The 23,068-nt window shown below is 35.1% G+C and overlaps 1 pseudogene; it reads left to right on the top strand.

The window, feature by feature from the left end:
• Positions 1-19,644: 19,644 nt before the first annotated feature.
• LOC140528168 (small ribosomal subunit protein uS2-like) lies at positions 19,645-20,538 on the top strand (annotated as a pseudogene).
• Positions 20,539-23,068: the final 2,530 nt, after the last annotated feature.

Below are 23,068 nucleotides of genomic sequence, written 5' to 3'. Positions count from 1 at the left end.
CTGATGCCAAGTGAAGTGAGCAGAACCAGGAGAACATAGTACACAGTAACAGTAACATTATGCTACAATGGAAGGGTTTGTTCTGTGAAATTTAGATTTAGTCAAAAGGCCACACTTAAAGACTTGGAGGGATGAATATGGCCTAGAGATTGCAGGTTCCTCATCTTTGATCTGGTAGTGGTGGTGGTGGTGATTGTCCTTAATTCTCAAAGAGGATCAAAATGACATCACTATGATAAAATCAGGTTTCAATGTGTCCAGCTGTGGCTGATCAGACCAATATGAGCTTGGAATGCTCTACACAGATTAGGCACAGATAGTCCATGTAAACATTTGGGGTGGATACGTAGATCCCTGAGCTAAGACAATTCCAAAAGACTTATAAAGGAAAATGTTATCCACATCCAGAACAAGAACTATGGAGTCTTAATGCAGGCAGAAGGATACTATTTTTTCTCTTTTTTTCTTTCTCATGGTTTTTCCCTTTTGTTCTGCTTCTTCTTTCACATCATGACTAATGCGGAAATATATTTAATGTGATCATACATCTATAGCCTGTATCAAACTGCATGCTATCTAGTAGAGGGGGAAATGGAGGGAGAAGGAAAAGTTTAGAATTCAAAACCTTATAAAAGTGAATGCTGAAAAATAAAAATAAATCAATAAATCAACACATAAATGTCTGAAAGGAGGAATAATTAGCAATAAAAATAAATCAGATAATATGTCATCTCTATTTACTTTTTACATTTCTGTTAAGCGTTTCAAATATAATTTCTTCCTTTTCCCATATGAGGGCAAATTTTCTCCAGTAAGTAACCCCATATTATCATCTGGTCAGAACCTTGGCCAGAGGCACTTTAGGAAGCTGAGGACTATGAGATGTGTTAGCAGTAAGGCAAGATATATCATGAAGTTGCTTGCTTCGATTCACACTGTGCCATTATTGCCCATATATAAGGATAGTACCTGATAGGAAATATAAGGAGAAAGAAAAGTGCATCCTGTAGCCAGGAGTTACAAAGTGACCACTACACATTTGCTTTTGGAAAATGACAGACATGGGAGAAGTGTGCCACTAAATTGTCAGTATCCCCAGGAGACTTCGTTGTGATGTGGTCATGTCTCATTGTGTCTCTCCAAGCATAATGATCCCCAGAAATGTGGGCAGGGGAGAATTTCTGTCTGTATTTCCTTTCTTCTAGGGTGTCTTTTATGGGATGGCTATGCTTGGTAATTCCCAAATGGATAGGAGTCAGCCTTCTGTTATCAGTGAAGGCATAAAGCTTTCTTGAGAAAACCTAGGACACTATATCTGATATAGTGCCTGTCTGAGCCTCCATTCAATCAAGTCCAATAAAAATTTGACAGGCTTGAACATAGTATAGACTATTTGTCTAAGAAAATTATGTTTTTCCAGAACCATCTATATTTCTTAAAATTACCCCTACATTTCTTCATTCCTCAAGAGAACATGTTAAAATAACTTGTCTGTCTCTTACTAAGTCATAATTTGGGAAAAAAATATTTAATCTATTTCTTTAGATGAAAGCAAATCAGTATGGTATATGTATAAGGCTATGGACTTGGAATCAGAGACACCTGGGTTCAATTCCTGCCTCAGACACTCATTAGGTATGTGAACCTAGATAAATCTCCTTAACTTCTCTATGACTCAGTTTATTCTTTGCTAAAATGAGTGAGTTGAAATCTGAGTTATAGTATGTCTTCAATCTTTGAGTCTATGGATGCCATAATTCAATAGCCTTGAAGAGGGTGAAGTCATTATGGGAAATTCATTATGGGAAGGAGATGTGTTGCAATAGGTAGGTAACATAGTCAGTGAGCTTTTCAGGATATAGCTTGGGCACCCTAACTTCCTTATCTTTATAAAGAGGGGTTTGAACAAATGTTCTAAGGTCCTATGATCTCTCTCTTGCAGGTCTAAATGATCTTTTTTTCATGTATTTGATAGTTGGTGTATATGTGTAAAATCAAAGTGTTTACCTCAAATTGCATGCTCAAAGAACAACTTTGAATCACAATGACTGTAGCATCCTCAGTTTTCTAAGAGTTTAAGTCATAACTAAAATAACAATTACAGATAAAAGGAGTGATGGGACATTGAGATTAAACTGAAATCTCCTGTGTAGTTTTCTCCTTAGTAAGAAAATATTATATATTCACCTAAAGGCTTTTACTTTTATATAATCAAAATTATTTTTTTAGTGAATAGGTAAAAAGGCAAGGGAGAAACACACATAACACACAGATAGACAGACAGAGACAGAGACTTCTGTTAAAATAACAGCCCAGGTTGTTGAAATATCTTTATTTATATGAAATATCATATCTTGAAAATGTCTGTTACATTGATTAAACAATAAAAAACTTAACAAAATAAGAAAAAGAGAAATAAATAATATTTTCCATCAAGGCAGCCAGATTTTTTTTAAATAAAGAGAATGAAACTAATATAATATTTTTAATAACTTTTGAACCAAAGTAAAGTGAAAAGGAAAGAAATCTATCAATTGATCTTTCGCTAAATATATGCTAAAAAAATGGGCTGTTATATATAATCCATTATTGGTCTCTATCATTATAAGCACACTACTTCATAAGAGGTAGGAAGTAGGGTGTGTACCCCATAAAAGAAGTAGTAAATCCATTATACAACACATTCTAGCTTCCAGGCCAGGGGTTTCCTTGTCTCCAGGCAGATCTTTTTCTCTGAAGACAACATGGAAAAATTGGGCTTTGGCAAAAAGTCTACCAAAGTGAGATACCTATAACATCTATTTAATTAAATCTTTAAAAATTATTTAAACATCAGTTATATACAAGGCACATATCAGACACTAGCAATATAAAGGGGAAAAATACCTTCCCTCTTGCCATTTATAGTCTTAAAGCCATAGGTTTTAGCAGCTCTACTTGAAATATACTTTAGAGATAAAGAAAATGATCCCAGTGAGGCTAATGGAATCTATTTGTCATTTAGTCTTTTACCTGACAAATTAATTTTATATTATGGAATTTACTCATATTTTTAAAAAATCAAGATTTAAGGAATATAACAATTAGATTTTTAAAAAATTCTAACATTCTCAGATTCCTGCTTTTCCCTATGATTCTTTGCCAAGAGTGAATCATCAAAGAATCTTTATTTTCCCTCTTTTAAATACAACTATGATTTAACTTAAAAAAGAGGGGGCAGGGATAAAAAAGGATTTGTTCCATTTTAGGTTTCCCCTTTCAAATTTTACTTGCTTTTCTTGTTAAACTATATAAAGTCAATCTCTCAGAAATGATCAGGATTGTAGCATCATTGGGATAAGTTTAGCTGGAATTATGATGTCTAAAAGTTATAAGTGCAGCAGCAATTCAATGAAGACAAATCTTTTTAGGATCCAATTTATTCCAACATTCAATTAATTGGTTTGTTTGCCCAAGTCGAATTTTGAGTTACCCAAATTAAAACAGAGTCTGAATCGAAGTTTCTAATTTTTCTTCTTTGTTTTTCTTAGTCTCTCACCTTAGCGATGATGTAGTAAAGGCTCTGTGGAAAAGGGAAATGGCAAGAGATGAGTAAACTAAATAATTATGATGAGATGTGAGTTAAGATAATTATATTGCTGGTTCAATATTCTATTTTTCACTAGAATTTCCTCCAAACGCCAATCCCTGCCTCCTCTTTCTTTAGGGAAAACATTATTGAAATATAGTTGTAAAACTTTTTTGGGACAAAATAGTCACTCATTTCTAGTGTTTATGTTGCATTTTATGGGAAGCTGGACCAGATTCACACAGCAAATTGATAACCAAGGGCAGACAAAAACTTCAATTTATGTATAGCTAATTTAAGTAATACATCTTAGTCATTGAAACAAACAAAAAAAATACTATGCTTTTCATGAGAGCACAATGACCTGCAAGATTTTTAGACCAATTTCCATATAAAAAGAACTAATGAGAAAAACTCATTTAATAGCAAAATGAACCTCTCTTTGGAGATGTTTTCTTTATTACTTTACAGACGTATTTTTCTATCTTTTTCATGTATTGTACCTACATTAGGTAGAAAAAGTGTTCATACTAATAAGGAACTATAAATAAATACTACACAAAACTTCTTTGGAGTTAATAACTCCCCTTTAGCAGCAGAGGATTTACAAAGGGAAAAATCTAATGTCTAAGAGAAAATAACATTATAGAATCATTTCAAGCATCAAAATATGCCTAACTCTAAGCAAAAGTTCAATAGTAACCGTAAGGAAATAGCAAACATCTTTTTGAAAAAATAAAGTAATGGATATTCAATTATAGTGGCTGGAGGACAGAATGGAGTTTCCACTACTCCTTCAATATAGAGTCATTCTCTGCCACATAGAAATTCTTCATTTAATGAAATGAATTTCATTCCTACCCAAGATGAGAGTGTTATGTGAAATAGACCTCTTTACTAGATCCTCACATTAAGGCAAATTGAAGACTTTTCTACTCTGCACAATAAATGCAGTAATCCTTCTAGGCACCAAAGAAAGACAACTTCCTGGGGACAATTCCTGTACCTTTGTGGGAGTTGATTCTGTTACCTTACACATGAGTCTAGCCTGTGCTTATGCCAGTTCAGAAGGGAAGCTTTAACTAGGTATGTCGATGCCCAGAGAAAAAAAAAAAAAAACTATTTTAGCTACAAAATTTCTACAATGGTATTTCTTTAACAAGTTGGCATCATCTAAGCAACCAAAAGGACTTTACACCCATAATCATTGCTCTTCCTTAAGTAATTAGAATTTCATACAAAGTACTGGATTCTAGAGGGGCAGCATGGTATGGAAGAAAAAAATACTAGAATTGAGATTATGAGACATCTTTGAATTTTGTCTCTAGAATACATTTGCTTTCTGACTATAGATAAGTCACTTAACCTGTTTAAACCTCAGTCTCTTTATTTGTAAAATGGGCATAATAAGTAACATCTGCATTATCTATCTGTCAGGGTTGTTAGGATGAAATGAGAAAATATATGCAAACACTATTGAAAACATTAAACATTCATTTATGAATATTATTATTATTGCTACTACTATTATGATTAATTTTAATTATCATCATCACAAGAACAGTTTGTGCCTGATATGTTATGTACTAAAATATAGATCTAAAATATTTTATTTCAAATTTATTTCAAATAAAATTTGTCTATTTGTACTCCAGAAAATTCTAGGGAAAGTTTAATGCCTCTGCCTTGTTATCTGCCTGTGAATCAAAAAGCATTATGACCTTAAAGCCTCAGGCAGAACAATAAATAGTAGGCAGAAACATAGATTATAGATACATGATAAACCAATAGGTACTAGGTAGAGAGACAAATGGATACATGTTAAATACATGGAATTATCATGATTATGGTATTGATGATATAGATAGATGAATGACAGTACATTTATTTAATGCTTAATTTGTTCCAGGCACTATGCTTAGTGTTGTTTATACAAGTAAACAAAATAGTTTTTGTAGTCAGGAAGTTTACATCATAAAAAGGGGAAAACACACAAAGGAAAAGGGGGTGGAGAGCAAGCATACAAGGTTGTTTTGTAGGAGGTGGAGAAGAAGTCTCAAAAGTGAGTGGAGCTGGAAAATAAGTGAACTCTTCTGGGGCCCCTCTTGAAATACTGACATGGACCAGGGAGTCTTTAATTGGGAGAGTGAGAGAAAATATATGGGTGGATTAAAATCCTTCACTGTTGCTCCCCTCCCCCCAAAGAATAAATAATCCAAAGAAGGACTTCTGCACATTGGATGGATTTGCCCAGAGAAAGTTTCTTGGAAAAACATAGACAAGTATCATGCAATGTAAGACATTATGAAGCCAATATCTCTCTAATAAATGGAATACCTATCCATGAGATTCTGGATCTATTGAAGTAGCAATGTACATTAATACATTAAACTCAGCATTATCTCCCTGTGATCCAAAGGAATTTCTAGTAAATGAAAAATTATTAGCTTTTTCTAATCATTGCTTTAAAGAAAATGTATTTTCAGGCTCATCTTGGGGGTGAGGAGGGAGACTAATCCTTAAATATTCCAATACCTATAAAACTTATTTATTCAAAGAAGTGATAGGTAGACAGAAAAAATAACATCAAATTTGGAGGCAGAAGATACAAATTAGATTCTGTTCCACCACATAGTAGTGAGATGACTTTGGGAAAGTTACTTAAATTGCTGGGCCCCAGGTTCATCATTTGTAAAAGAAATCATATACAATACTTGTATCACCAAGGAGAGGTGATGACTTAGAGCACTGTTGTGAGGATCAAAGGAGAGAACTGTGTGATGCATCCTGGTAAACACAAATTGGTATATGTGATGTCATCATTCAAGAATGTTGGTGCACAAGAATGGACAGTGAATTATAAATTCATATAACTAGATTTAATTTTTATTTGTTCATCTTGGGACATCACAAATTTGTTTAGAAACTTTTCAAATAAAGAATAAATTTGTGCATTAGCTTTTGATTAGCTGTGTTAATAAATTATTGCTTATTAGTAAATAAAGCTATCTCTCCTCTGCATAACTCATTTTCTCTTTAGCCAGATATTCTTGGCAATGTTTATTTCATGACACTATCCATATTTTTCCCCAGTCACTTAATAACTTGTTTTAGCAATAGTTTGTAAATCCGTAATAGAAATATATATAATAAATATATAATACAAAATACATGAGTACCTTAAAAATGCTTCATCTCTAGTACAGATATCAGTCTAGCTATTATTACTGCTTTGATTTTATTAAATGACACTTAAATTTCTCTATGTTGCATACGAAGTACTAACATCCAAATATAGTGGTTCTATTATTACTGGTAATGAAAATATTTTGTGAGTCTAATGGAGATCAGTTTGTTCAATTGTCATTGATTTGTTGTCTTTCTAGTTTCATAGTTGGCTATAATGTCATTTCTATACATTCATTTGCACCTTTCACTATTTTGCAAGACAATATGTATGTCATAATGAACTATTCTTCATCATATCATTGTATAAGTTTCTTTTGGTTCCTCTGTCTCTTTGTTTGCTAAGGAGGCCAAATGGTTGGTCACCAAGATAATTCCTGAGTAATTTTAACCTCTCTTTTAATCATTCGTAGTAAATTGTGATGAGAATAAATATACTTTATATATCCATCAATGTTTTGATTTCAATAACATTCAAATAGGTCACTTGAAACCAATATAATTACATCAAGTGGATGCTCATTTTTATCCTTTCTACTAATTTGTAGTTGGTTTTGACTTATGTTCCATGTAGTGTATTGAACTCAGAGTTAATGCAAAAATGATTGCTACTTTGATAACCATTTTGTTAAACCATCCACTACAATGTAATTTTATTTTTAAATGTTGTTTGGTGCTTAACATTTCATTTTTTTAAAATTAATTTATATAACTTTTAACATTCATTTTCACAAAATTTTGGGTTCCAAATTTTATCCCCATTTGTCCCCTCCCCCCACCCCAAAGCACCGAGCATTATAATTGCCCCTATCACCAATCTACCCTCTCTTCTATCATCCCTCCCTTCCCTTGTCCCCATCTTCTTTTTTGTCCTGTAGGGCAAGATAACTTTCTATACCCCTTTACCTATATTTCTTATTTCCTAGTAGCAAGAACGATACTAGACAGTTGTTCCTAAAACTTTGAGTTCCAACTTCTCTTCATCCCTCCCTCCCCACCCATTCCCTTTGGAAGGCAAGCAATTCAATATAGGCCATATCTATGTAGTTTTGCAAATGACTTCCGTAATAGTCGTGTTGTGTAAGACTAACTATATTTCCCTCCATCCTATCCTGCCCCCCATTGCTTCCATTCTCTCTTTTGATCCTCTCCCTCCCCAAGAGTACTGACTTCAGATTGCTCCCTCCTCCCATTGCCCTCCCTTCCATCCTCCCCCCCCACCCTGCTTATCCCCTTCTCCCCCACTTTCCTGTATTGTAAGATAGGTTTTCATACCAAAATGAGTGTGCATTTTATTCCTTCCTTCAGTGGAATGTGATAAGTGTAAACTTCATGTTTTCCTCTCACCTCCCTTCTTTTTCCCTCCAATAAAAAGTCTTTTTCTGGCCTCTTTTATGAGAGATAATTTGCCCCATTCCATTTCTCCCTTTCTCCACCCAATATATTTCTCTCTCACTGCTTGATTTCATTTTTTTTGAGATATGATCCCATCCTCTTCAATTCACTCTGTTCACTCTGTCTCTATGTGTGTGTGTGTGTGTGTGTGTGTGTGTGTGTGTGTGTAATCCCACCCAGTACCCAGATATTGAAAAGTTTTAAGAGTTACAAATATTGTCTTTCCATGTAGAGATGTAAACAGTTCAACTTTAGTAAGTCCCTTATGACTTCTCTTTACTGTTTACCTTTTCATGCTTCTCTTCATTCTTGTGTTTGAAAGTCAAATTTTCTTTTCAGCTCTGGTCTTTTCATCAAGAATGCTTGAAAATCCTCTATTTCATTGAAAGACCAATTTTTCCCCTGAAGTATTATACTCAGTTTTGCTTGGTAGGTGATTCTTGGTTTTAGTCCTAGTTCCTTTGACTTCTGGAATATCCTATTCCATGCCCTTTGATCCCTTAATGTAGAAGCTGCTAGATCTTGTGTTATCGTGATTGTATTTCCACAATAATTGAATCGTTTCTTTCTAGCTGCTTGCAATGTTTTCTCCTTGACCAGGGAACTCTGAAATTTGGCCACAATGTTCCTAGGAGTTTCTCTTTTTGGATCTCTTTCAGGCGGTGATCTGTGGATTCCTTGAATACTTATTTTGCCCTCTGGTTCTAGAATTTCAGGGCAGTTTTCCTTGATAATTTTATGAAAGATGATGTCTAGGCTCTTTTTTTGATCATGGCTTTCAGGTAGTCCCATAATTTTTGAATTGTCTCTCCTGGATCTATTTTCCAGGTCTGTTGTTTTTCCAATGAGATATCTCACATTATCTTCCATCTTTTCATTCTTTTGGTTTTGTTTTGTGATTTCTTGGTTTCTCATAAAGTCATTGGCCTCCATCTGTTCCATGCTAATTTTGAAAGAACTATTTTCTTCAGTGAGCTTTTGAACCTCCTTTTCCATTTGGTTAATTCTGCTTTTTTAAGCATTCTTCTCCTCATTGGCTTTTTGAACCTCTTTTGCCAGTTGAGTTAGCCTATTTTTCAAAGTGTTATTTTCTTCAGCATTTTTTTGGGGTCTCCTTTAGCAAGGTGTTGATCTGCTTCTCATACTTTTCTTTCATCCCTCTCATTTCTCTTCCCACTTTTTCCTCAGCCTCTCTTATTTGATTTTCAAAATCCTTTTTTGAGCTCTTCCATGGCCTGAGCCCATTGGGTGGGCTGGGATACAGAAGCCTTGAATTCTATGTCTTTCCCTGGTGGTAAGCATTGTTCTTCATCATCAGGAAGGAAGGGAGGAATTATCTGTTCACCAAGAAAGTAACCTTCTATAGTCTCATTTTTTTTCCCCTTTTCTGGGCATCTGCCCAGGAAGTGACTTGACTTCTGAGTTTCCTTTCCACACTCACTTTGCCTCCGGATCCTCCCAGCCAGTGTTTGGAGTAACTCTTAAAACTTTTCAATATCTAGGTACTGGGTGGGATTACACACACACACACACACACACACACACACACACACACACACACACACACAGACAGAGTGCACAGAGTGAATTGAAGAGGATGGGATCATATCTCAAAAAAAATGAAATCAAGCAGTGAGAGAGAAATATATTGGGTGGAGAAAGGGAGAAATGGAATGGGGCAAATTATCTCTCATAAAAGAGGCCAGAAAAAGACTTTTTATTGGAGGGAAAAAGAAGGGAGGTGAGAGGAAAACATGAAGTTTACACTTATCACATTCCACTGAAGGAAGGAATAAAATGCACACTCATTTTGGTATGAAAACCTATCTTACAATACAGGAAAGTGGGGGAGAAGGGGATAAGCAGGGTGGGGGGGGAGGATGGAAGGGAGGGCAATGGGAGGAGGGAGCAATCTGAAGTCAGTACTCTTGGGGAGGGAGAGGATCAAAAGAGAGAATGGAAGCAATGGGGGGCAGGATAGGATGGAGGGAAATATAGTTAGTCTTACACAACACGACTATTACGGAAGTCATTTGCAAAACTACATAGATATGGCCTATATTGAATTGCTTGCCTTCCAAAGGGAATGGGTGGGGAGGGAGGGATGAAGAGAAGTTGGAACTCAAAGTTTTAGGAACAACTGTCTAGTATTGTTCTTGCTACTAGGAAATAAGAAATGCAGGTAAAGGGGTATAGAAAGTTATCTTGCCCTACAGGACAAAAAAGAAGATGGGGACAAGGGAAGGGAGGGATGATAGAAGAGAGGGTAGATTGGTGATAGGGGCAATTATAATGCTCGGTGCTTTGGGGTGGGGAGAGGGGACAATAGGGGAGACAAATTTGGAACCCAAAATATTGTGAAAATGAATGTTAAAAGTTAAATAATAATAAGTAGATATTCAATGAGGCAGAGGATTTTCCAAAATTCTTGATGAAAAGACCAGAGCTGAATAGAAAATTTGACTTTCAGATATGACTCAAGAGAAACCTAAAAAGATAAATAGGAAAGAGAAATCACAAGGGGCTTATTAAACTGTTGATGTTCGTATATGGAAAGATGATATTTGTCTGGAAGCTTTTGCTTTCTTTAAGATTATATTCCAAGTCCTTTGTTCTTACACAGTGAGAGGTACAAAATCATTTGTGATTTTGACTATGGCTCTTTTTATCTGGAATTCTTACTTCCTGGCTGATGCAGCATCTTTTTCTTTCATCTGGAAGCTGTGGGTTTTGCCTATGATGTTACTGGGTATTTTCATTTGGGGGTTTCTTTAAGGAGTTGATTGGAGGATTCTTTATACTTTGCCCTCTGTTTCTAAGACATCTGAATACTTTCAAGATTTCTTGAAATAGAATGTATATACTTTTTTTTTGTAGGGTTAGCATGCTATACAAGTAGTATAATAATTCTTAATTTTTTCCAATCATTCTTTTTCTCAGATCAGTTGTTTTTATTATGAGATATCTTACCATTTTTTCTATTTTTTCCAGTACATGTTTATTATTGCCTCATAGGTTTATTGGATTTTATTTGATCTATTCAAATTTCAGAAAGTTTGTTACTCTTATGCCAAGATGTTAATTTCTTTTCCAATTCTTTCTTCCATAGCTCTAATTTCTTTCCCATTCCCCCCTCAAAGACTATAATTTCATTTCCTAAAACATTTAAATGATTTTTAACACCTTAATTAATCCCAGAAGTTATGCCTAAAGAGTGTTTTCCCCATTGAAGTAATTCTCTTTTGTATTTTCGTCTTGAGCATCCCTACTCCCCAGATACTATTTACATAATGATTTTTTGTGGATTTCCTATACATCATGCCTACTTTCTAATGTCACTTTTAAGGCTGGGCTTTGACCACATCTTTGGAGAGAAGGTCAAGTATGGTCTTGCTGATGCCTTCTTGGAGGAACTGAGTGTTTTCTTTCATTCTAAAATCTCAGGGACATTCTGTGGTACCCTAAGATTTTAGTGTTTTCAAAGTGGTCTGATACAGGATCATGTCTGCTTGATGCCCCTTTGGTCTATGATGTGTAAATTTCAGACCTGAGGTTTGGCCAGAGTAACCACAGTAATGTATTGGACTCCACCCCTAGGATGTTGAGAATAACAGAAGTACAAGACTTCTTTTGGGTTTGGGATTTCTGCCCTGGTTATGCACTGGAACTGAGATTACTTTGTTCTTGTGGATTCTAAGCAAACTAACAGATTTTGGCCATACCAACAATTTTTGGTACACCACACAGTGAGTACTTGGAAAACAACTCCCTATGAATTCCCCTTCTCATTCTTTCCTGAATAAGTGACTTAGAATTGGTTAATGGTAACAAAATTGCCACTTGGAGCCTATTCTGATTGCATATATATTTGGTAGTGCCCCATATGATTCCAGTATGACTCAGGGATCTCCTCTTGCTCTAGTGCACAGTCTCTTACTGGGTATGGGACAACACATTGTGTGCTCCTGCCATTATGCAATCCCCAATGTCTGTAAAAATTCTTTCTATGACTCCTTATGTATATCTGATCTGGACAAAGGAATTGCTATGTCCTTTTGTAGAATCCTCCATCAGGATTCAGTTGATTACATTTTCTGGTTCTGGTAAATGGGATTTGTGGATGAGAGTATAGCTGCCAATCTTGTTCCAACCTTGTCAGACCTATTCTTAACATTTGAGTGGGAAGGGTGGACTAGAGTACAGAAAAACTTAAACCAAATTATTATTATCAGAAATGAAAAGCGTGAAGGTAACAACCAATGGAGATGAAATTAGAACAATTATTAGGAGTTATTTTGCTCAATTATATACAATAAACTGACATTCTAATGGGAATGGATGAATATTTACCAAATTACAGACTGCCTAGATTAATAGAAGCCATCATGGAATAGTTAAAAATACTACCTTAGATGATGCAAAGTGAAGTGAGCAGAACCAGGAAAACATTGTACATAGAAACAACAGTCTTGGTGTTTGCGAGTGTTCTGACTCAGATGAGCAAATGCAGTGCTGTACATCAAATCTCTGAGAGCTGCCCACTCCTTTTCTGCTCCACTGTTGCCAACTGTGTGTTGGCTCAACTTTCCCTCTAAGTCAGCAACAAACTGTTCACACTCAGAAGAGGTCTAATTTGTTCACATTAATTCTTGTGGTACTCATTTTGCCTTGCGTTTTTGATGAATGCAAATATTCAGCTGGGAAAGGATAAGTCTATGATCAGTCCAGCGCTCTGTACCACACATTACCTTTGTCACTCTCACATCTTGTCTGTCTCTTCTCCTTACAATCACATAATCTATTAGATGCCAGTGTTTGCTGCGAGGGTACGTCCATGAAGTTTTATTGCATTTTAGGTAAATGGAAAACAGTGTTGGTGATGAGGTCATGTGATGCACAAGTCTTCAGCAGTAAATGACCATTGTTGTTGCTGTTTCCAACTCCATTCCTCCCTATTATAAGGATGATCAACTGTGAAAGTCTTAGGTACTTTTATCACTAAAGGATCAAATGTAATTCCAAAGGGCCCATGATGGAAATTGCTATTCATCTACTAAGAGAAAACTGAAGAATTCTGAATGTAGGCTGAAGCACATTTTTTAAAAACTTTACTTAGTTGTTTTTTTTTTGTCTGCTTTCTTTTGCAAAGTGACTAACTTGGAAATATGTTTTGCATAACTTAACATGTATTTTGTTGATTAGTTCTGTTTAACTTTTTATGACCCTATTTGAGTTTTTCTTGTCAAAGATACTGGAGTGGTTTGCCATTTCCTTCTCTAGCTCATTTTATACATGAGGAAACCAAGGCAATGAAGGTTAAATGACTTGCCCAGGAACATGTAACTACTAAGTGTCTGAGGCCAAATTTGACATAGGTCCTTCTTATTCCAGGGTCAGTGTTATATCCGTTGTGGCACCTAATAAATTGTTTGCCTTCTTAAAGAGAAGAAAGGGATGGTAGATAGAGTTGCAACATTTAAAACATTCAAGAGACAATTTCTATGTAGCTAATAATTTTATTAATAATGATAGCATATCATGGAAAAGTAGGACACTGACATTCTGGAATGCTAAAGAGAAATCATGGTGCTGGCTCACAGTTTATATGCCCTTGGAAGTGTGAGTGTTCTTTAGGGTGGCAATTAATCAACTTTGATTGCTTCAAAATTAAGGAGATAAAAAGAATATTACAATGAGAGGTGGACTTATGCTAGTGAAGGGCAGAGGAATACAACTTTGATGATGTCATTTACTTCCTAATCACCCCCTAAATCATGGAAATCAAGACTGGACAAAAGGTAAATATCCCCCACCCAAGCCTGAGCAGACCACAATGGGCAAGGAGTTTGACTTTGTAGGGTTGGGCGAGGTAGTATTGCCTAGGTTGAGGACAATGTTAATCTTGTTTATCATCAGTCCTGTTCTTCAGAAGCTGAGCCTTGCTATGAAGACTTTAGAAAAAGGGGAGAATTTTGAATCTTCCCCAATAATTGGTTATTAATAATCTTTTTTTTTCTCAGAGAGGGAATGTAGAACTAAAAATTTAAACAAAATCATTGTTAACATTCTTTTACATGTACTTAATGACATAAATTAAAATATATTTAATAAAAGAAAAGAGATGGAAGTAAAAATACAAATATACAGCATGACCACTTTTTGCAAAAGGTTATGGAAGACTTGACTAATGCCTTTTTTGATAGTTAATATATTGGTAGAATAAAAATGTTGTAGCTTATTTTTATCCAAACTTTAGTAAGGTGCTTATATTATTTCATGCTGTAAATATGGAAAATATGGAGAGATGTGTCTTAGACCATAGTGCACTTAAAAATGACTAATATATGTTTTGCATAGCTGCACATATATAACCTGTATCAAATTGCTTGCCATTATGGGGGCAAGGGAGAAAAGAAAGAGAATTTGGAACTAAAAATCTAAAATAAAAATGAATGTCAAAATTGTTTTTACATGTAATTGGGAGAACAAACATTTAAATGGAAGGGGAGCTAGTTGAAAGGCCATACTCTATTCATAGTCTATTTCTGATTGGTTCAGTATCAAAAGATTTCCAGATTCCAATAGATCTGTGCTTAACCCTGTACTTTGATAGCCTGCTGATAAAATTTGCTGGTGACAACATTAAGAGGGATAGCTAAGATACTGGAACACCAGTTCAGAATCCAAATATGTCTTGACAAGTAAGAACACTAGGCTAAATTTATTAAGATAATATTATCAGAAATAAATGTAAAGACTTACACTTGGGTTTAATAAATCAACTTCAGAAGCATAAGATGAGAGAGATATAGTTAGATATAATTTTCTCTGAAATAAAATCGGATGGTTTTAATGGCCTGAAAGCTCTATAAAAGTCCACAATGTAATTTGACAGTTAGAAAAGGTAATACAATCTTGTCTCTGAATAAGAGGAATAACTTTCAGAAATGATGTATTGATAGCCCTTCATTCTATTCTGTTCTGGGGCAGCTTAGTGGAGCAGTGGATAGAGTGGTGGGCCTGGAATCAGGAGTTGAGTTCAAATCCAGATCAGACACTTACTTCTTGTGTGATCCTGGACAAGTCACTTAATCCTGTTGGCCTCAGTTTTCTTATCTGGAAAATAAGCTGGAGAAAAAAATGGCAAATTAATTCACTATCTATGTCAAGAAAATCCCAAATGGGGTTACAAAGAGTCAAACATGATTGAAGTAACTGAAAAACAAATTGTTACTTGGGTCAGAACATGTTGTATTATATTTAGTTTGGGGTGCCACAAATTTGGAAGCACATCAATTACATCTCTAGAGAAAGGCACCTAGAAGTTTCACAGTCCTAAAATTCAAGCCTTGTTAATTGGTTCAAGTAAGAAGGGCTGTTTAGTAAGGAGAAGAGAGGAAATATAAGAGGAAGATTTATATTGATATTCAAATATTTGAAGAGTTTTATTGTGGAAGAGGGAGAAGAAGGTAGAACCAGGAACAATGGGTAAAAGTTGTAAAGTTGACAAAAGATTAAAAATGTAACTGCAAATTCCAAAATTCAGTGATTTTGGGTCCCATTAATAAGTCTATTAAACCAGCTCTGAATCTATTGGACTATGCTATCTTGAGGTCTCCACATCTTGTGCAAAAGTGACATCAGGCATTTTGTCAAATCCTTTGCTGAAAACCAAGAAGAGTACATCTAAAGCATTTCCTTGTTCTAATCTAACTTCCCTACCCATCAAAATGGCAATCCTATTAATATGAAATAGATGGGTTTTGGAAAAACCATGATGGGTAATAAGAATAATTCTCACAAATCATTTTTAAGAGTCTTTTCTAAAAATTTGCCAAGATTAAAAGTTAAACTCACATTGTTAAGTTTCCCTAGTACCTGAAAGGAATATGGTAATATCTACTAGTGTGAAAAGAATGACAATACATTGGAGGGAGGGAGGTGTTTAATAGGTGAATAAAAAAACAGGGAAAAGATCGAATGGTTTTTGACAAGGAATAAATCAGCATTCCATATATGCAACAGAATTAATTGAAATAAATAAAAACCATAACTTTCAATTTGAAGTGTCGCTTTCTAAGACTTTATTTTTGTTCCACAGTCTTCAATTCTGTCTTCCAAGTAGTGCAAAATCCAATTCATAAAGAATGAAGTAGCGTATTCAATTTTTCTGGACCTTTGTATCATGCAGAGAGAAATGTACACTTGTTTTTTCAACTAATAATTTAATGCAAAAAGAAACAGTGCCTTTTTTTATTTCCCTACTCTCACATTATGGCTCTGGCTATGACAAAGTTTGGTCATGACATAGGATCCTTTAATTCATTTTTCTCTCCAGATAATTCTGTTGTATATTGTATTCAATCTGAAATGTGTGCATCATTGAATTCTAATAGATAGTTCATTTCTTGGTCCCATGAAACATATTTGTAATGAATAAATTAAATTGAAAATAGTCTCATGCAATACAATTTTACAAAATTAAAATGTATTCCTACTTAAAATCTTTAGAATCATAGGATTTTTGAGCAAGAAAAAAGAGATAATCTCATATAAACATTTCCATTTATACAAATTAGGAAACTGAGGGCTTAAAACTTTCAATCACTTGTAAAGGTTATTCAATGCTTTAATGATAGAGGTGGATGACTCATTTTACCCTCATTTGCTTCTTTATAATTTCTCTTCATTATTTCTCTACAGATCCTAGAATTTGTTTTTTTCGTTTGTATTATGTTGCTCAACCATGAGAAACAAATAATCCTCAAATTATTTATCTTCCTTTATTTATGTAAAGAGTCCTTTTTAATTGAGTTAAGTCTTAAGTATGTGTTTATGTTCTGGCTCCTAGATGTTTTATATACTTTACAGCTATAATGAATGAAATTTATTATTTTCTTCTAGAAGGAATTATATATGTGTGTTTATATGCCTCTGAGTGTGTCTCTGTGTGTACATAGACACATACATACATGCACGTGTATATATGTACATATGTAGATATAACTATATAGTATTAAAATATACACACATATGCATGTATATATATCTATATACATATATGTTATATATGGTGTTAATTTTGTGAAATTTTTTCTATGACTTCTTTACTGAGGCTATTAATTCCTTTGATTAATGACTTAGCTAATGCTTTTAATTCATTTGTAAATAGGGATTATTAAGTTTCTATTTGAGAATATTTAGAATTTTAGAGGTTTTTTCTTCTCTGATTGGTATTGTTATCATTTTTAGTACTATTTTAAGTAATAACAATGAATAGAAAGCATATATTCAGTACTACCATATGCATGACCGTAATGAGAGAGAGAAAAAGAGAGGACGTTCACTGCACTCAAAATGATTAGATTCTTTTAACAGAGCATGTTGTATGAAATAAATATAAGGTAAGGAAACAGGTACACAAGTGGATTAAAAGATTAAGAAAGACTTCACATAAGTGGTTTTTGAATTTACTTTTGAAGAAAATTAGTATTTTGAAAAGGTAAGAGGATTGTAATCAAGCAAGGCAGCTCAAGCAAAAAGAATATTAAATGGAATAATGTATAACAATACTGGAAACAACATTGAAGGCAGTTTGTGAAAGACATTAAATGCCAAAAGAGCTTGTATTTGTTCCTAGAGGAAATAAAGAGCCATTAGAATTTATGGAGGAGGATAGTGAGAGACAAAACTACACTTTAGGAATATCATTTTGCTTGGATGGATTAGAGAGGGAAGAGACTGCTTACAGAATTCAAATAAGAGGCTATTTTCATAGCTCTATACAAGGTGATAAACAAATCATAGCAAGGAAAGGGGTTTTTCGGGTTTCCCTCTGCGTTTACTAGGAAATTCCCTAGTGTTTTTCCATGGCAAACAATGCTTATGTTTTTTTTCTTAAAAAGTTTCATTCATCCATTGATATTACTACTAGGCCCAAATCAAAGAAAAAAGAAAAAGATCCATATGTACAAAATTATACATCTTTGTTGGAGCAAATAACTGGAACCAAAGAAAGGCCACAATTATTTGAGGATATTTGAACTAATTATGATGTAAAATAAAATGGAATATTATTGCATTAAGAAAAAGTAACAGGTAGTTAATTTCAGAGAATATTGGGAAGACTTGTATGAACTGATATAAACTGAAATGAGAACCAGGAAAACAACTTATAGAGTAACAACAACACTGTAAAGACTGATTGAAGCAGTGTCCAAGTAATCATGACTCTGAAAGCCTAATGATGAATCATATTGCTGCCTCCTGAGAGAAAGGTGACAGACTTCTCTTACACCTATCATTTTACACATTGGAAATCTATGGACCTATTTTGCTTAATTTTACTTGTTTGTTACAAGGATTGGGTGGAGGTTTTCTTTATTTTGTTTTCTGTTTGCTGTGCGAGATTGGGAAGAACTGCAATCAGTGATAGTGCTGTCAATAAAAACAAAAGAATAAAAGGGAAAAAGTATTGATGTATTTTACAAAATAGAGTAGAAAAGGAAATAATGTTCAAAAGGATGTGGATAGGGGAGTGGAGTCAAGATGGTGGAGAAAAGGCAAATACTTCCTGTAGCTCTTCCAAATTCTCCTCCAAACAACTTAAAATAATGCCCTAAAACACATTCTGGAGCAGCAAATGCACAAAAGGACAGAGTGAAACAATTTTACAGCCCCAAACAACTTAGAAGTCCTACATTGTGGGTCTATTGCACCAAAGTGAGAATGGAGCACTGTACAGTGCAGGCCCCACCCAACAGATCAGCAGCAGGCCTTGGAAGCAGCTGAATCAGTTGTGCTTCTTAAAATCTCAGCCCACAGACAGTAAGGTGTTTGGACAACTGGTCAGAATGTGATTACTCTGTTGTTGTTATACTCTTTCTTTGTTTTGCTGGCATTGGGTTCAGAGTTCAGTTTCACTGCCTGTACTTGTACCTCAGTCATATTTCCAGGGTTAGGAGGAGCACTGACTAGAGCAGCAGAGTTTGTGGTTTCAGGGAAGTGGGGACCCTGCTCAGTTACAGCGCAGAAAAGTACTTTTGCTTTTTCACAGACCAGAGCACAGGACAGGAGAATAGTGAACACACCTCTTGTACTTGGAAGAAGTGAAAATTTACAGACTCCCAAAACTACCTCAGAAAACATACACATACACACCTACTCTCCCCGCCCCACCTCCCCACATGAACAACTTGGGACAGTGTTTGCTGTACCTTAGGAGCAGAACTTGACTGTAATAAAAATTAAAAGTCAAGATATAGTTTGGAAAAAGGAACAGCAAAAATAGAACCTGATCACACATATGGTGACAGAGACTACCAAAACACAAACTCAGAAGAAGATAACAAAGTTAAAACCACTATACTCAAAGCTTCAAAGAAAAATGGGTCTCAGTTCTAAAAAGAATTTATAGCCTTTCCATGCTGTCTGAAGAGGGTTTCATACGGCATTGTTCTCGGTTTCCATTGTAACTTTAAAGGGAAACTCTCATGATGTTCAGAGCCCTAGATATCTTGCAGATGAAGGAGAAAGATGTCCTCAAATTCCTTGCTGCAGGAACCCATTTGAGTGGCACTGATTTGGACTTCCAGATGGAACAGTACATCTACAAAAGAAAGACTGATGGCATCTATATCATTAGGAAAAGGGAAAGGCTTCTGCTGGCAGCTTGTGCCATTGTTGCCATTGAAAACCCAGCTGATGTTAGTGTCATCTCATCCAGGAACACTGGCCAGGGGGCTGTTCTGAAATTTGCAGCTGCCACTGGCACTACACCTATTGTTGGAGGTTTCACACAGGGAAATTTCACTAACCAGATCCAGGCAACTTTCAGGGAGTCCCGCCTCTTGGTGGTCACTGGTTGTCGGGCAGATCATCAGCCTCTGACTGAAGCATCATATGTTAGCCTTGAACCACTGCACTGTGCAACACAGACTCCCCACTGTGCTATGTCGACATTGCTATTTCATGTAACAAAAAGGGAGCTCACTTAGTGGGTCTGATGTGGTGGATGCTGGCCCATGAAGTCTTACATGTGCATGGCACCATCTCCCATGAATACCCATGGGAGGTTGTGCCTGATCTTTACTTCTACAAGGATCCAGAGGAGATTGAAAAGGAAGAGCAGGCAGCAGTTGAGAAGGCAGTGACAAAGGAGGAGTTTCAGGGTGAATGGACTGTTGCTACTCAGCCTGAAGTGGCTGATTGGTCTGAGGGAGTACAGGTAGCTTCTGTGCCCATTCAGCAATTCCCTACTGAAGACTGGAGTGCTCAGCCAGCTACTAAGGACTGGTCTGTGGCTCCTACTGCTCAGGCCACTGAGTGGGTAGGAACTACCACAGAGTGGTCTTAAGTTTTACCTCAGATGCTCTAATAATGTTGGAAAAATTGCTAATGGAAAACAAACATTGGTTTCTTACAAAAAAAAAAGAATTTATAGAAAAGTTCAAAAAAGATTTTAAAAGTCAAGTAAGGCAGATAAATGAAAAATTGAAAAAGAAATGCCACTGATGGAAGAAAATCATGAACAAGGAACCAACAGCTTGGTAAAGAAAGCAGAAGTAATATTGAATAAAATATCATTTTAAAAACTAGAATAAGACAATGGTAAAGAAAAAGATCAATAATCCAAAGAAGACAAGAATGCCTTAAAAAGCAGAATTGGCCAATTGGAGAAATGGAGTTTTCTAGGACCAGTGGGTCAAATAGAAATTGAAAGAATCCACCAATCACTTCTTGAGAGATCCCAAAATAAAAATTCTCAGGAATATTAATGCCAACTTCCAGAGCTCCCAGATAAAGGGAAAAATATTTACCCCTTAAAAGAGATCATCCAAATATAACAAGCTGTAGTCTAAATCACACAAGATTTATGGCTTCCATGTTAAAGAAGCAGAGAATTAGGAATGTGATATTGCAGAAGGCATAGGACCTAGGATTACAACCAAGAATTACTGACCCAGAAAAACCAGATATAATCTATTAGAGGGAAAAAAATGGGTATTTAATACATAAAAGCATTTAATTTTAAGCATTTAAAGAATTTTAATTTTAAACTTTCCTAAAGAAAAGACCTGTGCTGAAAAGAAAGCTTGACATTCAAACAGCAGATTCAAAAGAGACATAAAAAGGTAAACATGAAAAAGAAATCATAAGGGACTCAATGACGATAAACTTTTTAAATTCCTAGATGAGAACATGACACAGGTAACTCTTAGGTATTATTATGGCAGTTTTACAGAGTCTATATAGACAAAGTAGAATAAAATGTAATATTGCACTTGTCTAACAGAATGGCTTATCATGCAGTCATAATAAGTGATTATATATACGTATGTATGTATTTATATACATATATATGCATATCACTGATTTTAAAAAAATCACATATTATCCTAGTATAATAAATGACATATAGGTACAATCTAATATATAACATGGTGCTTATATAATATATGAAATATAGCACTAGTATAATATATGGTATATTATGAATTAGTATATATTTGTGTGTATGCAATATGTAGCATGTGATATATCCCAGATGGATTAATTGCATTTTAATAGTTTGGCCCAGGGATTGTTGCCTTGAGGTCACATATGGCCCTTGAGGTCCTTGGGTGTGGCATTTTGACTGAGTTTTAGAGAACAAATCCTTTGGTTAAGTGAATTGTTTCTGTGAAGTTTGAATTCAGTCAAAGGGTTGCATTTGAGGATTTAGAGGCCCACAGTTTAGAAGTATCAGTTTGGAAAGACTATCAGGGGTTTCTATACTCATCCATACCCAACAAAACATCATGCCTACAGTGCCAAGCACATAGTGGGCACTTCATGAATACTTGTAGATTGATTGAACTTATTTGACAAGTTACCATCTAGCTTCTATTTGAATGTCTACACTAGAGTAATGAAAACTTCATCACCCTCAAAAGTTTTCAGTTAATTATTTTTTTAAAAGTTTGTTATATTGTTGATCAAATATACTTTCCTTTTTCTTTTTTTAAATTAATTGATTCATTTTTAGTTTTCAACATTCATTTACATAAGATTTTGAATTCTAAATTTTTTCCCCCTCTATCCTCTCTCCCTCCACAAGATGGCATGCAATCTGACAGAGGCTCTACATAAACAATCATATTAAATATATTTTTACATTGTTCATGTTGTAAAGAAGAATCAGAACCAATGGCCAAACCATGAGAAGGAGAGGCAGAGAGAGAGAGAGAGAGAGAGGGAGGGAGAGAGCGCAAATAGTATGCTTTCATCTACTTTCAGACATTAGTTCTTTCTCTGGACTTGAATAGCATTTTCCACCACGAGACTTTTGGAGTTGTCTTAGATTTTTGTATTGTTGAGAAGAGCTAAACTTATCAAAGTTAGTCATCACATAATATTGCTGTTACTGTGTGCAGTGTTCTCTTGGTTCACTGACTATTCTATCTTCTGTACCTAACCTATTCTATTGATCCACCACTCTATTTCTTTTTTTTTTAAAAAGATTTATTAATTTTTAGTTTGGAACATTCATTTCCATAAAATTTTGAGTTCCAAATTTTCCCCCATCTTTCCCCTTCCCCCCATAATGCCTTGCATTCTGATTACCCCTTCCCTCAATATGCCCTCCCTTCTATCACACCCTTTCCTTCCCTTATCCCCATCTTCTCTCTTTTCTTCTAGGACAAGATAGATTTCTATATTCCATTACCTGTATTTCTTATTTCCCAGTTGTATGCAAAACCAATTCTCAACATTCGTCCCTAAAACTTTGAGTTCCAACTTCTCTTCCTCCCTCCCTCCCCACGCATCCCCACTGAGAAGGCAACCAATTCAGTATAGGCTGTATATGTGTAGTTTTGCAAAAGAATTCCATAATAGCCATGTTGTGTAAGACTAGTCATATTTCCCTCCATCCTATCA

This window comes from Notamacropus eugenii, chromosome 1, assembly GCF_028372415.1.
Source record: "Notamacropus eugenii isolate mMacEug1 chromosome 1, mMacEug1.pri_v2, whole genome shotgun sequence".
Lineage (NCBI taxonomy): Eukaryota > Metazoa > Chordata > Mammalia > Diprotodontia > Macropodidae > Notamacropus > Notamacropus eugenii.
Note: the sequence above shows the minus strand (reverse complement) of the source record. Positions and strands in the feature narration are given on the sequence as shown.